Source organism: Gossypium hirsutum, chromosome A03, assembly GCF_007990345.1.
Source record: "Gossypium hirsutum isolate 1008001.06 chromosome A03, Gossypium_hirsutum_v2.1, whole genome shotgun sequence".
In the NCBI taxonomy this organism is placed as follows: domain Eukaryota; kingdom Viridiplantae; phylum Streptophyta; class Magnoliopsida; order Malvales; family Malvaceae; genus Gossypium; species Gossypium hirsutum.
This window is the reverse complement of record NC_053426.1, coordinates 11,390,837-11,407,276: the sequence shown is the minus strand read 5'-3', so window position 1 is coordinate 11,407,276 and position 16,440 is coordinate 11,390,837. Positions and strand designations below refer to the sequence as shown.

The following is a 16,440-nucleotide window of genomic DNA, read 5'->3' as shown; positions in this document are numbered from 1 at the left end:
GAGTTGCCATGGAATGTTTTCTAAACACTGTTAAGCATGATGAAAAAGAATCAAGTTGATAAATGTAGTTATCCTAGCCTATTCATGTTATTGATCGTTGAAGTTGTGTTTCTACCGCTAAATTCATTCATACATTTAAATAATTTGCATACTTAGATTAAAATTGCATTAGGAGATCAATTTTGCATCTAGTTAAATTAATCTAGTTTAATCATCATCACTCAAATTATTATATTTTTATCACTAAATTGTTAACTTATAATTTAACAATTATTTGATTAACATACATAGCCCATATGGTGACGATAACTCATTTATTTACTTATTACTTGAACGACTGTGTACACTTGCACAAACTGAGCGTTACAAGTTTTTGGCACCGTTGTCGGGGAGTGTTGCCTAAATCATTCTTTGTATAATTATTTTTCCAGTTTGGTTTTTATCTAACTCCTAACCTTACTAATTTATTCTTTATTCTTTATTTTTTGTGATTTCTTTTTAATTTTTTATAAGCATAGATCGAATTATCGATTTATTACCTGTAGACCCTGAGATCGAGTGAACATTTAGACAAAAAAGACATGAAACATTAGATCAAAGACAAGCCGAGATGGACCTTGGAAATTAAAATGATGGACAAGGGAATAGAGCCGATCATGTACACAATCCAATACTTACTGCTAATGATAGAGATCATGTCATAAGATAATACGTTGTGCCATCTTTCAATGAAATAAATCTGGGAATTAGGAGGACAGATACTGAGGCACCGCAATTCGAATTGAAACTGGTGATGTTTCAAATGTTTCAAATAGTGGGCTAGTTCAATGGTATGCCTACAGAAGATCCATATCTTCACCTTCAATTATTCATGGAAGTGAGTGACTCATTTCAAATAATTGGTGTTAATGAAGACGTATTGAGGTTCAAGCTATATCCATACACGTTGCGAGATCGAGCACGAGCATGGTTGAATTCGTTGCCACCAAGTTCACTATCTACATGGCAGGAATTAGAAGAAAGGTTTTTGGTTAACTATTTTCCACTGAGTAAAAATACCAAGTTGCAAAATAAGACAACCACTTTTTCACAATTGGATGATGAATCCTTGTACGAGGCGTAGGGAAGATTCAAGGAGTTACATCGTAAGTGTCCTCATCATGAGATTCTGCATTGTATCCAGCTAGAGATGTTTTATAATGGTCTTAATGCACACACAAGATTGATGGCAGATGCTTTTATGAATGGTGCAATTTTGTTTAAGTCTTATAATGAGGCTTAGGAGATCATTACGAGGATCGCTAGAAACAATTATCAATGGCCAAAAAATCAAGAAACTTCAAGAAGATGAGTAGTTGGAGTTCACAAAGTCGACACACTGACATCACTCTTAGCTCAGGTATCTTCTATTTCCATAATGTTAAAATAATTTACCGCTAATGGTTCTAATAATTTTGTAGCTCAATCACCAAGTCAATATGATGTTGTTTCTTAAATATATTGTGGGGATGACTATTCTTTCGAGAATTTCCCGTCAAACCCTGAGTCTATTTGTTATGTAAGGAATCAGTCTCAAAATAGAAGTGGACAAGGACCATAGTCCAACTTCTATAATCCTTTGTAGTGTAATCATCTGAATTTTTCTTGAAGTAACCAAGGAAATGGACCGAACAACACCTACATGAAACATAAACTCGACCAATCTCAAGCGTTTAACCAACAACCTTTAAAACCACATCAAGCTGAATCATCAAATAGTTTGGAGGACTTGTCAAAGGTGTACATGGCAAAAAACAATACCTTAATCCAAAGTCAACCAGGAACACTAAAAAATCTAGAGAACTAGATGGGTCAGTTAGCTATTGAGCTTTGTAATATACCACAAAGAGCCTTAACAAGCGATACAGAAAATCCAAAGAATTTTGGTAAGGAACATTCTAAGGTAGTTGCGTTACGAAGTGGTAAGATTTTGGAACCCAAGCAGATTGTGGTTGAAGATGAGCCTACTGAGAAGGAGGAAAATCAACGAACGGTTGAAGTTTCTCCACCAGAAATGCCCAATGCTGAGAAATCTGATGAGGTAAAATCTAAACTAGTGCATCCTGATAAGATAACACTTTCTTTTGTAGATTTGCCTCCATAGAAAATTTGTCTGACTCAACCTAAAGTTCCATCACCTCCATATCCTTAAAGACTCTAGCAGCATAAGCAGAAACATGAGGTGCAATATAAGAAATTCTTGGATGTTCTAAAGCAACTTCATATCAACACCCCTTTGGTGGAGGCTTTAGAGCAAATGCCCAACTATGTGAAGTTTATGAAGGATATTCTATCCAAGAAGAAAAGTGTAATGCCCCGTACCCGAGACCTTCGCTGGAGTCGAACACGAGGTGTTAACAGACTTAATTCATTACTTAAACAGCTCAAACAATTTATTTTTAAAATTTTCAGTCAAGCTAGCAATCTGCGTCATATTCGCTTAAAAATTCATATATCAAGTTCCAAAACTTGAAATCCAATTCCATAAATTTTCCCTAAAACTAGACTCATATATCTATTTACTAATTTTTTTCTAGAATTTTTTGTCTAGCAAATTAGTACAGTTTATTAGTTAAAGTCTCCCCTGTTTCAGGGTTCGACTGCTCTGACCTCTGTGTATTACGAATCAGATATCTCCTTGTACAGAGTTTCAATGACTATGCCGTTTGTTTCTAATAAAACTAGACTAAATAAGGAATCTGTACACATAATCATGACTTATAATTATCTTTTAACAATTTATGGTGAATTTCCAAAGTCAGAATAGGGGATCCAAAAATTGCTCTGGACCTGTTTCACAAAAATTTAAACATCTCATAAAATATAACTCATATACCTGTTTTGTTCCATCCATATGAAAATAGACTCATAATTATTCAATTACATATTTTATTCATCATCTAATTGTATCTCTACTATTTTTAATGATTTTTCAAACTCACATCACTGTTGCTGTCTGAATCTATGTTATGGTAAATTTTACCGATTTCATGGTTTCCATGGATTAGCTAGCAATTTAGCATACATAACACCAAATATGATCATGAATAGCCATTCCAATGGCTAATCATTACCAAGCATTTCCATACCACTCAATAACCATATCATAAGACCATATATACAAAATGATTATAATGCTATACATGCAATACTCAAAATATACAAGCCATTATGCCAAGATGGTATACAGATAGTGTGAGTGTGCCTCCGACCGTTCCCGATTTACGAGCTGGCATGTCAACACTACAAGGAATGAAAAGGAGGGAGTAAGCATAAATTCTTAGTAAGCTCACATACAAATAGCAAGTAACACAACTATATACGCAAACATAAAACATCATTTGCATAATCATCACCGAGACATTCATATCACATTTTCATTTATCATCTTACCATATTGTTGTTATATCGAGTTTTCAACCCGAGGGTTAAGTACATACCTGTTCAAAGTATTCATTTCACAACACTTACCAATATGTCCCTTTCATCTCGAGTATTCCTCCATTTGAGTAGAATTTTACCCGTTGAACACATCGGAATATAATTTGGATACATGGAAAGTTTGCACATAAGTGCCACATATGTAGCCAAGCTACCATGTAACCCGCCCATAAGTGAACTCGAACTCAACTCAACGAGCTCGGGTGTTTTCATCCATAAGTGAACTCGGACTCAACTCAACTAGCTTGGATGCCTAGTTACATCTCTCGAACTCAGACTCAACTCAACCAGTTCGGACATTCGCATCCATAAGTGAACTCGGACTCAACTCAACGAGTTCGGATGCCCAAATATCCTAGTGACATGTCACTTGTATCCTAATCCATTCCTAAGGTTCAACGGGACCTTTTTCCCAATCATGTGTCTCAACCATCTTCTACGGAATGTCGTTACCGATACTCGGTAGTATTTCACATTTTCCAAGTATATCACATAATTTGACATATTAACAAACAATTATCACAGTATAATATTTCATAATAATTATCATATCATTTAAATAACATTAAAACATTTAAAATAATAACTATGTTACCAACATTTAGATATGAACTTACCTCGTATGCGAAAATGGCTACTTTTACCATTTCGTCCACAACTTGGTATTTTCCCCATTTTAGCCCGAATTTTAGTTTTCCTTGCTAATCGAGCTTGGAAGCTTGAAAAACCCTAGCCATGGTTTCTCCTTGCTATATTCGGCCATGGGGTTGAAGATGAGCAAAATTGGCTTTTAATTTTGTATTTTAATTCATTTTACCCCTAAATGACCAAAATGCCCTTACTACTAAACTTTCCAAAAATTCCATCCATGTCCAATTTTTATCCATAGACTTAGAAATTGGTAAAATTACTATTTAAGACCTCCTAATTAATATTTCAAAACAATTTCATACTAGAAACTTCTAGAATGCAAGTTTTACAAATTACTCGATTTAGTCCCTAATTTCAATTTAAGCACTTTATGCATAAAATTTCTTCACGAAATTTTCACACAATCATGAAATCATATCATAGACCTCAAAATAATCATAAAATAATTATTTCTATCTCGGATTTTTTGGTCATGAAACCGCTATTCCGACTAGGCCCAAAATCAGGATATTACAAAAAGAATTAGTGAGTGTGAGACAGTAGCCTTAACTAAGGAGTGTAGTGCATTCCTACAAAATAAGCTACCTCCGAAACTGAAGGACCCTAGAAGCTTTACTATACCCTGTAATATCAGAGAATTTTATTATGGTAAAGCTTTTTGTGACTTAGGAGCAAGCATCAACTTTATGCCCAAATCTATTTTCAAGTTTTTGGGAATAGGTGAAGTAAGACCCACTACTATGGCACTTCAACTAGTGGATCGATCATTAGCATATCCTGAAGGAAAGATCAAGAATGTTTAGGTAAGAGTTGATAAGTTTATTTTTCCTATTGATTTCATTGTGTTAGATTTTGAAGCAAATAATGAAGTACCAATCATCCTTGGTAAATCTTTCCTAGCTATGAGAAGAACGTTAATAGATGTGCAACAAGGAGAACTCACAATGAGAGTTCAAGACAATCATGTAACATTTCACATTATAAAGGCAATGAAATTTCCCAATCCGATGGAGGAATGTTCAGTGATGGAAGAATTAGAAACCTTGGTTTCTATGGAATGGGAAATCATATTTGAAAAAGACCCATTAGAGAACACCTTAGGGTTTGAACCATTGGGAGATCAAAAAGGTTATGAAGGTTTGGCTTTGATGGAAGCCACTCTGAGGAGTTATGTTCAACCAGCACAGTTTGAACTGCTATAATTGGAAGTTCGAGAATTTATGCAATCCAAGTTGTCAATTGGGGAACCACCTAAAATCGAACTAAAAGTACTTCTTTCCCATTTGAAATATGTTTATTTAGGTAACTATTCTACCTTGCCTGCGATTGTTTCAGCAGAATTATCAAAACACTAAGAGGAGCAACTGATTGTTGTTTTATAGAAATTTAAAAAGGCAATTGGTTGGACCATGGCTGACATTCGAGGTATAAACCTTCCTTCTATATGCACAAGATTATTCTAGAAGAAGGTGAGTGAGCTTGAATTGATGGGCAAAGGAGATTTAATCCTATCAAGAAAGAGGTAGTACGGAATGAAGTGATCAAACGGTTAGATGTGGAAATTATCTACCAAATCTCATATAGTTCATACAATTTCCAAGAATAAACGTAATGAGTTAATCCCGACGAGAGCTACCATGAGTTCGAAAATCTGTATTTACTACAGAAAGTTGGACAAAGCCACTCAAAAGGATCTTTTTTTGTTGCTTTTCATAGATCAGATGTTAGATTAACTAGCAGGTACTAAATTACAGTATTTACTGACCATGCTGCCATTAAGTGCTTACTCACGAAAAAATATGTTAAACCAAGGTTAATTCGATGGATACAGTTACTCTAAGAATTTGACCTTGAAATCCAAGTCAAAAAGGGTGTTAAAAACTAAGTAGCTGATCATTTGTTAAGGTTGGAACAAAATGAGGTAACCCCTTCTCTTGTTCCAATTAATGAAAATTTTCCTGATTAGCATATCTTCGATATAACACCCCTTACTTGTATTCAATGTCGGAATAGGATTACGGAGCATTACCGGACTTATATATTAATTACAAATTCATTTTGCATACATTTTCACATTACAAGCAATCATCAATCATCTAAAATATATTGTCCTTAATACGAGCCTACGAGGCCTTAAACATGCATTGGGAGTGGTTTGGAACTAAACTGATAACTTTGGAAATTTTTGGAACACTAAAGAAACTTTCTCAAAAACAGGGGACACATGCCCGTGTGGCCCGGCCACGTGTCTCACACTACCAACAGACACGCCCGTGTCATAGGTCGTGTGGACATTCGAAATAGGAGAACATGGCTGTGTCCCAGCCCATGTCTGACCCCGTGTAACTCTCTGACTTAGGTCACACGGCCAACACACATGCCCGTATGGCTAGCCAGTGTGCTCTTAAAATGTCCATACATGCCCGTGTGCCAGGCCGTGCCAAACCTGTAGGGTATACTGACTTATGCCACATGGCCAAGTCACACGCTCCTGTGTGAGGCCGTGTAGAGCATACTGACTTGTTTTTAATTTCAACACCAGGGGACACACAGTCGTGTACATGACCGTGTATCTCACATGACTGAGACACAGACCCGTGTCTCTGCCCTTGTGGACAAAAATAGGCTATTTACAAAGCCAATTTGCCACCCAAACTTATGCACACCTATACCAAATTCAAATGGCACAAAACATAGCATATAATAGGCATTCAATCAACCTATCTTAAGCATATTCCACAGTATTTCCAACACCAACCAATACAAAACATATCAATACCAGAATATGCCATCTAAATTCATACCAAACTCAAATGCGCATTAATACCTAGATTCACTAGCATACCAATATTCATAATTCAACCATTTGCTATCCATAATACTAATTATTCACAAGCAGCACATATCCAACATTCAAAACATCACACAAGCCATATACACATATATATATACATGATTCAATCACCCAAAATAAGCCAACTTTTATGGCAATATACAAAACCAAACTTATAACATTTACAAGCCAATTCAAATGGCTACATTCATCGTCAACTTATAAACCAAAATGACCAAAGTCCCCATACATGCCATATACTCAAAAAAAATAAGCTCAAAAAGTACCAAAGTGATAGTAGGATAGTGTGATGAAATCTCTGACAATCCCTGAATCCGATCTAGCTTGCTTTCACTATAAAAACACAAAAAAAAATAAAGTAAGCTTTATAGCTTAGTAAGCTTGTATGAAAATAAGTATAATTACCAATTCAATCACAATTTAAATAACATAAATAATACATTCAATTTAACAATTCACACATTACCATGATTATTGATATCATGAATAAATTCATCAGCATACTTACTTTACAATTAACTTATCGATTATCACTTACTTGCCAAACTTATCACAAGTACATGAGCTGATCCATATCATTGTTTTCGACCTCGAAATATAATCTTTTCCCGTTGAACCATTAGGAATAAAAGTCAGATATTCAAAACTCTCGCACACTAAGTACCAATATCATGGCCCGAAGCCGAAACAATGTAACTCGCACCCGAAGTGCCACATGTCTAGCCGAAGCTATCTCATATCACAAATAAGCTCACTCTCGAACTATTAACAGGCCTGCTCACACAAGGTGTAGCTCAAGACGTAGTTACACCGTGTTGCCCACACAAGCTGTCAAGTAACCACAACACATGCCGGTATACTCAGCTACTGGTAGGACGTACAGGATCAGCACCCAGATCACATAATCACAATAACTCCTAATGATATGTCATTCGTATCCTAATCTATTCCTAAGGTTCAACCAGGATTTCCAATGTTGAATCGTCGTTGAAACATTGTCGAACATGTCCATAGTCTCATATTCATAGTTTATGCAATATCAAAGCATTTAAAATACATTTATAATGAAACTTATTACATACAAACTTACCTCGAACGTAAAAAGGGCTAAACTAGTCGATTAATCGAAAACTTTGTTTTTCCCTCTATCTAGATCCGAGTTTTGCTTTTCATAATCTATATATAATCAAAATTAAATTTTTAAATCATCTCTCTATTCAATTTAGTCCAAAATTCACTTTAAGGTATTTTTACACAATTTCCCCTAATGTTTCACATCTTTTACAATTTAGTCCTTATTTCATAAAATCACAAATTAATGCAATTAAATACTAATACATGCTAGCAAAATTACAAATAGGTCCTTAGAAGCCCATATTTTCCATTTATTTCACATTTTAACCACTAATTTTCCACATTTCACAATTTAATCCCTAATTTACATTTTTACTAAAATCACATAACAAAACTTGAATAATTCACAACAAGCATCCATAATCTATCAAGAAACTTCAAAAATCATACATATTCACCAATGGGAACATCCTAAACCTTTAATAATTTTACAAATTAGTCCCTGGGCTAGCTAGACCTAGTTGCAACGATCTTAAAAACATAGAAATCATTAAAAACGGGACAAAAATCATACCTTAATGAGCTATTAAACCATGGCCAAATGGAAACTTAAAAGAATGGCTTTCTTCTCTTTAAAATTGGTTGAAGATGATGACGTTAGGTGAAGATTTTATTTTGTTTTATTTATTTTAACTTAATTTCTAAATACCAAAATTAACCTTGGCTATAAAACATAAAAATAACTTAATACTTGTCCATACTAGTCCAATTATATTTCAAATGGTCTAATTACAACATAATGACCTCCACTATTTAATTTCATAGCTAATAAACCCTTTTAGTTTATAGAACTCCAATTTTTCACTTTACACGATTTAGTCCTTTTTATCAAATTAACTAATCAAACGATAAAATTTCTCAACGAAATTTTCACACAAACATATTATCATGATGTAAAAATTAAAATAATAATAAAATAATTATTTTGACTTTGATTTTGTGGTCCCGAAACTACTATTTTGATTTGACTAAAAATGGGTTGTTACAACTCTCTCCCCTTAGGGATTTTTATCCCCAAAAATCTTACCAGTGAATAGGGTTGGGTACTGTTTTCTCATAGTTTCTTTGGGCTCCCACATGGCTTCCTCAATACCATGCCATTGCCATAAGACTTTCACCAAAGCTTTGTGTTTATTTCTCAACACTTTAACCTCTCGAGCTAAAATTCTGATCAGTTCTTCCTTGTATGTCATATCAGGTTGAATTTCAATGTCTTTCGAACAAAATTTCATACGAAGGATCTGATCTATATCGACACAAAATCGACACATGAAACATATTATGAATTTTCTCTAACTCAGTCAGTAAAGCTAGTCGATATGCCACCAGCCCTATTCTGTCAATGATCTCATACAGCCTGATGAAACACGAACTCAATTTGCCTTTGCGACCAAATCGAAGTATTTTCTTCCATAGAGATACTTTCAAGAATACTTTGTCACCAATCTGAAATTCAATGTCTTTTCGTTTCAAATCCACATGCGATTTCTGTCGATCTGAAGCCGCTTTCAGACTATTGCGTAATTACTTTCACGTTTTCTTCAGTCTCTCGAATTAAATCAACCCCGTGAATATTTTTCTCATACCATGGAGTTCGGCATTTTGTGATCATACAAAGCTTCGTACGGTGCCATATTTATGCTCGATTAAAAGCTGTTATTATACACAAATTCAACCAACGACAAATATTTTTCCCAATTGCCTTCGAATTCCAACACACAACAACGAAGCATATCTTCGAGAATCTGAATTACTCTCTTAGACTGACCATTGGTTTGCAGATGAAATGTTGTACTAAAATTCAACCTCGTACCCAAAGTTTCTTGCAATTTCTTCTAAAAGAGTGATGTAAACCTCGGATCTCTATCCAAAATAATCGAAATTGGCACCTGGTGCAATCTAACGATCTCAGATATGTAAAATTCAGCTCATTTATCAAGCGAATAGTCAGTACGTACCGGAATGAAATGTGCAGATTTAGTCAGTTAATCAATGAAAACACAAATAACATCTTTCTTCTTTAGAGACAGGGGTAATCCTGATACAAAATCCATCGTAACTCTATCCCATTTCTATTCTGGTATCATCACAGGTTGTATCAATCCCGAAGGTACTTGATGTTTGGCTTTGACTTTTTGACAAACTAAACATCTCAATACAAATTCTGAAATGTTTCGTTTCATACTCGACCAACAATATAATTGTTTCAAATCATTGTACATTTTGGTACTCCCCAGGTGAACAGATAAAAAATCACAATATGCTTCGTGTAAAATTTTCTGAATAAGTTTGGAATTCTTTGGTACACAAATTCTACCTTGGAACATTAAACAATCATCGGATCCGATCTGATAGTCTGAATCATTAATCAATTCACATTGGATTCTTTTAATTTGTAATTCGGTATCACTCTTTTGAGCTTTGCAAATTTGCTGAAGAAAAACTTGTTTAACTTTCAACTCTGCTAGAATTGAACCATCATCGAACAAAGTTAGTTGAGTATTCATCGCTTTCAATGCAAACAGAGGTTTTCTACTCAAAGAATCTGCGACTACTTTTGCTTTTCCTAGTTGATAATCAATTACTAAATCATTGTCTTTAAGCAGCTCGAGCCATCTTTGTTGTTGTAAATTCAAATCTTTCTAGGTCATTATATACTTCAAGCTCTTGTGATCAGTAAAAATGTGACACTTTTCACCGTACAAATGATGATGCCAAATTTTAATGCGAAAATAATAGTGGCCAACCCTGGCAATTGTGTTACTCGATATTGCATTCTGAATCTTATATTTCTTAGCTAATTTTGGGAAATCCCGTATGAAATGATCTTGTGAACCACATTTAAAACAAGCCCGATTATTCATTCTACAATCACCAAAATGTTGTCTTCCACATTGCTGACATTCAGGTCTATAATTTCTCACACTGCCAACACTCGACACTGAGGTAACTTGAGCTTTAGGACTTGAAAATTGTTTTCCACGATCTTTGCTCAAATACCCAATTGAAACATTTGGACAAGTGAAAAAATCTCTAAATTTCTTTGACGAAATTTGATATGGCTTATTCATCGACCTTTTTCTCGAGTCTCTAGCCTCTAAATCTACTTTTCTCTTTTCTTTGCTAAGTTCATCGGCTTTGTAAGCTCTATAAACCAAAATAACAAATTCTTTCAATTCTAGAATTCTGACTAGATGTTTAATATCCTCGTTTGATAAACCGTAATTTATCCATATTTTTATCACATGCTTAGCACATTTATGGATGGTTTCTTTTTAGATTTGGTGAATTCAATGCTCCTAATCTTTTAATTTCATGTTTTATACTTAGGTGAGCATAGAAGAGTGAAAAGAGCGAGAAACGGGCCGAAAATGGAGAAAATAGACCCACGTGGGAAATCAACATGACCTGGACTTCCTCACACGGGAGTGTCATACGGTCGTGTCCATTTGGTAGGATCGAAGCATGACTTACACAGGTAGACTACACGCCCGTTCCTATTCAACAACCTTGACCACGGGCTGGAGTAATCACACACGGGCGTGTCTCTGCCGAGCCCAAGTATAGCCCTATTGGAAAAAGGCCACTTTTGAGGGCTCTTAGGCATTCTAAAGCCTATTTAAACACTGGAAGAGGCCCTTAAAAGGGGGACGATGAGTAAGAGGAAAGGAATTACTCAAGGGAAGCCTATTGGTCCATCTTAGAAGCCAGATTCATCGTAAAGACTGAAGATCTCCCTTCAATTTCCATTCGGGGGTTTTTTGGGTTTTCTTTATGTTTTGTATTCATTATTCTTCTGACATGTTTTCTTTTATAATTATGAACTAAACCTTCTAAATACCTAAGGGGAATGAAACCTAAGACAGATCTTGTTATTTTTATCTGAATTATATGATAAATATTTGACTTGTTCTTAATTATGTGTTCTTAAGTCTTGTTTTAATATTCCAGGATATTGATTCAAGTTAATGCTCTTATTCAGAGGAGGAAAAGACCCTGTCTAAGAGTAAATTTGTCGTAATTAAGCGGAGTTGATTGCACGCCTAGAGATAAGGTGATAAGATTTTTCCTGATTAGGGTGAAACCTAATAAGGGGATCCATATATCGAGTTAATGCAACACTAGGACATTAATTAGAAAGAGATTTCAATTAATCAACCTAGGGTTAGACGTTATTAGTCTTGAGAGAGATAATAATATAACTTAGGGATTTCTATGGATCAAGTCAAATGAATAAATCGTCTGATTCAGAGTCAAATAACAAGTGAAGTCTAGGTGGATTTTTCATTGGGTATTGTCTTAATCAATCAAATTTTCCCAAAAGCTTTTACCCAATTTCTCTCTATGCACTCTTAGTTAGTTATTAGTTTAGATAAACAAATCCCTTAATTTTTAGGCTAGATAATAAAAAGAAAGTAATTACTAGTACTCTTGGTTCTTTTGGCTTCGACAATCCGGTCTTGCTAAAGCTATACTACTGTTCGATAGGTACACTTGCCTTCATCATGATAATAGTTAGTTTCAAGAACGATTAATTATAAATTTTTAAAACCTATCACGAATATCACGTATCAAGTTTTTGGTGCCGTTACCCGGGAACTAGGATATTAGGAACACTCAATTTTTATTACTTTAGCCATTCTACTTTATTTGCAATTTAAATTTTTATTTTCTTTTCTAATTTTTCTTTTATTCGTTCCTGGCAGGTATTTATAGTGTATGACTAGAAGAAACCCGTCGGGACCATTACTGTTTGATAGTGAGATCGATTGCACAGTTCGTAGAAACTGAAGAGAAATAAGGCCAAGCTTACGATACACAGAGGAAGAGCAAGAGGACGATACTTCAACCACAACTGAGGAGATGGCTGAGAACCAAGAAAATTCGCTACCTCTTGTGATTGCTGCTAATCAAAATCCTGCTCCATGTACTATGTATGATTATGCTAAACCTTCTTTAACAAGAACTGAATTGAGCATAGTTAGGCCTACTGTTGCTGCAAATAATTTTGGACTAAAACCTAACACCATCCAAATGATCCAACAGTTTGTTCAGTTTGATGGTTTGCAGGACGAGGATCCCAACGCTCACTTGGCAAATTTCTTAGAGTTTTGCAACACTTTTAAAATCAATGGCATTTCTGATGATGTCATTCACCTTCGGTTGTTTCCCTTTTCGTTGAGGAATAAGGCTAAACAATAGTTGAACTCATTACCGCAAGGGTCAATAACTACTTGGGAACAAATGACCGAAAAGTTTTTATTAAAATATTTTTCGCCGGCTAAAACAGAAAAATTACATAATAATATCTCCTCTTTTATGCAGATGATTTAGAAACACTCTACGATGCATGGGTGAGATACAAGGATTTGTTGAAAAGTTTCCCTCACCGTGGGTTACCACTCTAGCTACAGGTTCAAACGTTTCACAATGGCCTGAATCCTTCGACTCGACAGATGATCGACGCAGCCCCTGGTGAAACTATCAATAATAAGACACTTGAGGATGCTTATGAATTTATAAAAAAGATGTCACTAAATAATTATTAGTGGCAAGTCATGAGGACAAAGCCAACGAAAATAGTCTGCACTTTTAACGTCGATTCGGTCACTATGCGCTCTAATCAAGTAGAACTTTTGAATAAAAAAATTTGACAGTTTTCTTGGTTCTTCACAGGTTCACCAGTAATGCAGTGCAAGTGGAGGTGGATCAAGCAATTCAGAATACCCACCCTATGGCCACAACATAGAGAACGAGCAGTGAAATTACATGGGTAATAATCCTCAATCTCAAAATAATCCTTCTAGTAATACTTACAATGCAGGTTGGAGGAACCACCCAAATTTCTCATGGGGAGGCCAAGGGAATCAGAGACCACTACCTCCAGGCTTCCAACAACCACCCTACCAGCAAGAGAAAAAGCTGAACCTTGAGAAGATGCTAACAAAATTCATCTCGTGTCAGGAACTCATTTTTAGCATACCGAGACAGCACTTAAGAATCAACAAGCGTCGATTCAAAGGCTCGAAACTCAGATAGGATAGCTCGCCAAACTAATTTCTAAACGACCACCAGGAAGTCAACCTAGTAACACTGAACCCAACCCAAAAGAGCACGTGAAAGCAGTTACACTAAGGAGTGGGAAAGTGTTAGTTGAATCTGAAAAGAAGCCACCACAAGAAGCTGACAGAAAGGAGGTCGAACCAGAAAACAATGACAATCTAATGCCAAAAGAATATAAACCACCAATCTCATACCCAGCAAAGTTGAAGAAAGACCGCATGGATGCACAATTCGGTAAATTTCTTGAACTTTTTAAACAACTGCATATTAACTTACCTTTTGTTGAAGTTATATTGCAGATGCCTACATATACAAAATTTTTAAAGAAGCTTCTAAAAAACAAAAGGAAGTTTGAAGACTTATCTACAGTGGAACTTAATGAGGAGTGCTCAGCCATACTCTAAAATAAACTGCCAACCAAACTGAAAGATCCAGAAGTTTTACTATTCCCTGTTTAATTGGTAGTTTGAATGTTGATAAAGCACTAGCTGATTTAGGTGTCAGCATTAATTTGATGCCATATAAAATGTTTAAACAACTTGGTCTTAGGGAACCTAAACCCACTAGGATGAGTATTCAATTAGATGATAGATCTGTTAAATATCCTAGGGGAATTATAGAGGACGTACTTGTAAAAGTAGATAAATTTATATTCCATGTTGATTTCGTTGTGCTTGACATGGATGAAGATGTTAAGGTGCCTTTAATCTTAGGTCGGCCATTTTTAGCCACTGCTAGGGCTGGAATTGATATGGGTGATGGTAAATTGGTACTTAGAGTAGGTGACGAAGAGATTATTTTTAAAATTTATGATGCCATGAGATTTTTTAGGGAACAGGATGACTCATGTTATTTTATCCACTCTATTGATCATGCTACTCAAGATTCTTTTCAGGAAATCGTACATAAGGACACGATGGAACTGTGTCTTGGCCAAGGAAAGGGGGTGGATGATGATTTTGAGATAAGAACCGAACTAAAATCCAATGAAACCTCCCCAAAACTAGCAGAATATGAGGGAATTAAGGTAAATGATGAACTTAAGTAAAAACCCTCTATTGAAGAACCTCCCAAACTGGAACTTAAACAATTGCTGAATCACTTGGAATATGCATTCCTTGGAAATAATTCTACATTATCGATAATTATTGCATCCAACTTGCAACCCAAGGAGAAAGAGGAATTACTCCAAGTATTAAGAGAGCATAAAAGGGCCATAGCTTGGAAAATTTCTAATATTAAAGGGATCAGCCCTTCTTTTTGCATCCACAAAATTTTAATGGAAGATGAATATAAACCATGCGTGCAAGCCCAAAGACGACTGAACCCCAACATGAAGAAAGTTGTTAAAGATGAGGTAATTAAACTCCTAGACGCTGGAATTATTTATTTATCGCATGATTCGTAACAAGCAATAAATATTTATAATGAAGATCAAACCTAGACTAACTATTATCACGATGAAAAGGTAAGCGCACCTATTGAACAATAGTATAGTAATGGCAAGACCGGGATATCGTACCCAAGGGAACCAAAAGTACTAGTAATAACTATCTTTTTATTATTTAACCTAGAAATAAAGAGGGGTTGTTTATTAAACTAATTAACTAAACTAATTAACTAATTAAACTAAAGCAAAGAGAAAATTTGGAAAAAGACTTGAAGAAAAGTAATTGATAAAGACGACACCCAAGGAGGAATCCACCTAGATTTCACTTGTTATCTGACTCTGAACCAGACAATTTATTCACTTGACTTAATCCGTAAGACTCCCTAACCTATATTATTATCTCTTTCGAGGCTAATAACGTATAACCCTTAGTTGAATTAATCGAAATCTCTTTCTTAATTAAAACCCCTAGGGAAGCAGTAAATCGATCTATGGACTCCCATATTAGGTTTCACCCTAATCAGGTAAAATCTCATAACCCTATTTCTAGGTGTTTGATCAACTCTACTTAATTATGCCAAATCTACTCTTAGATAGGGACTTTTGCTCCTCTGCATAAGCACATCAAATAATGAATCAATGCCCGGAATATTAACTCAACATTAAGAACACATAATTAAAAACAAATCAATATTTATCATACAGTTCAGATAATAATAACAAGATCCATCATAGGTTTCAACCCCCTTAGGTATCTAAGGGGTTTAGTTCATAATAAAATAAGATTACATCTCAAAATTATGAAAATAACAAACCATAAAGAAAACTCTAAAACCCCTGAAGGAATTCTGAGAGAGATCTTTAGTCT

The 16,440-nt window shown here is 35.1% G+C and overlaps 2 non-coding genes across 2 annotated transcripts; both read right to left on the bottom strand.

Moving 5' to 3' along the window:
• Nucleotides 1-1,061: 1,061 nt before the first annotated feature.
• Nucleotides 1,062-1,167, bottom strand: LOC121226559 (small nucleolar RNA R71). The gene has a single exon (XR_005924332.1). It is a non-coding gene; the product is annotated as a small nucleolar RNA R71 (small nucleolar RNA).
• Nucleotides 1,168-13,412: 12,245 nt separating this feature from the next.
• LOC121225262 (small nucleolar RNA R71) lies at nt 13,413-13,517 on the bottom strand. Its single transcript, XR_005923155.1, has one exon. It is a non-coding gene; the product is annotated as a small nucleolar RNA R71 (small nucleolar RNA).
• Nucleotides 13,518-16,440: the final 2,923 nt, after the last annotated feature.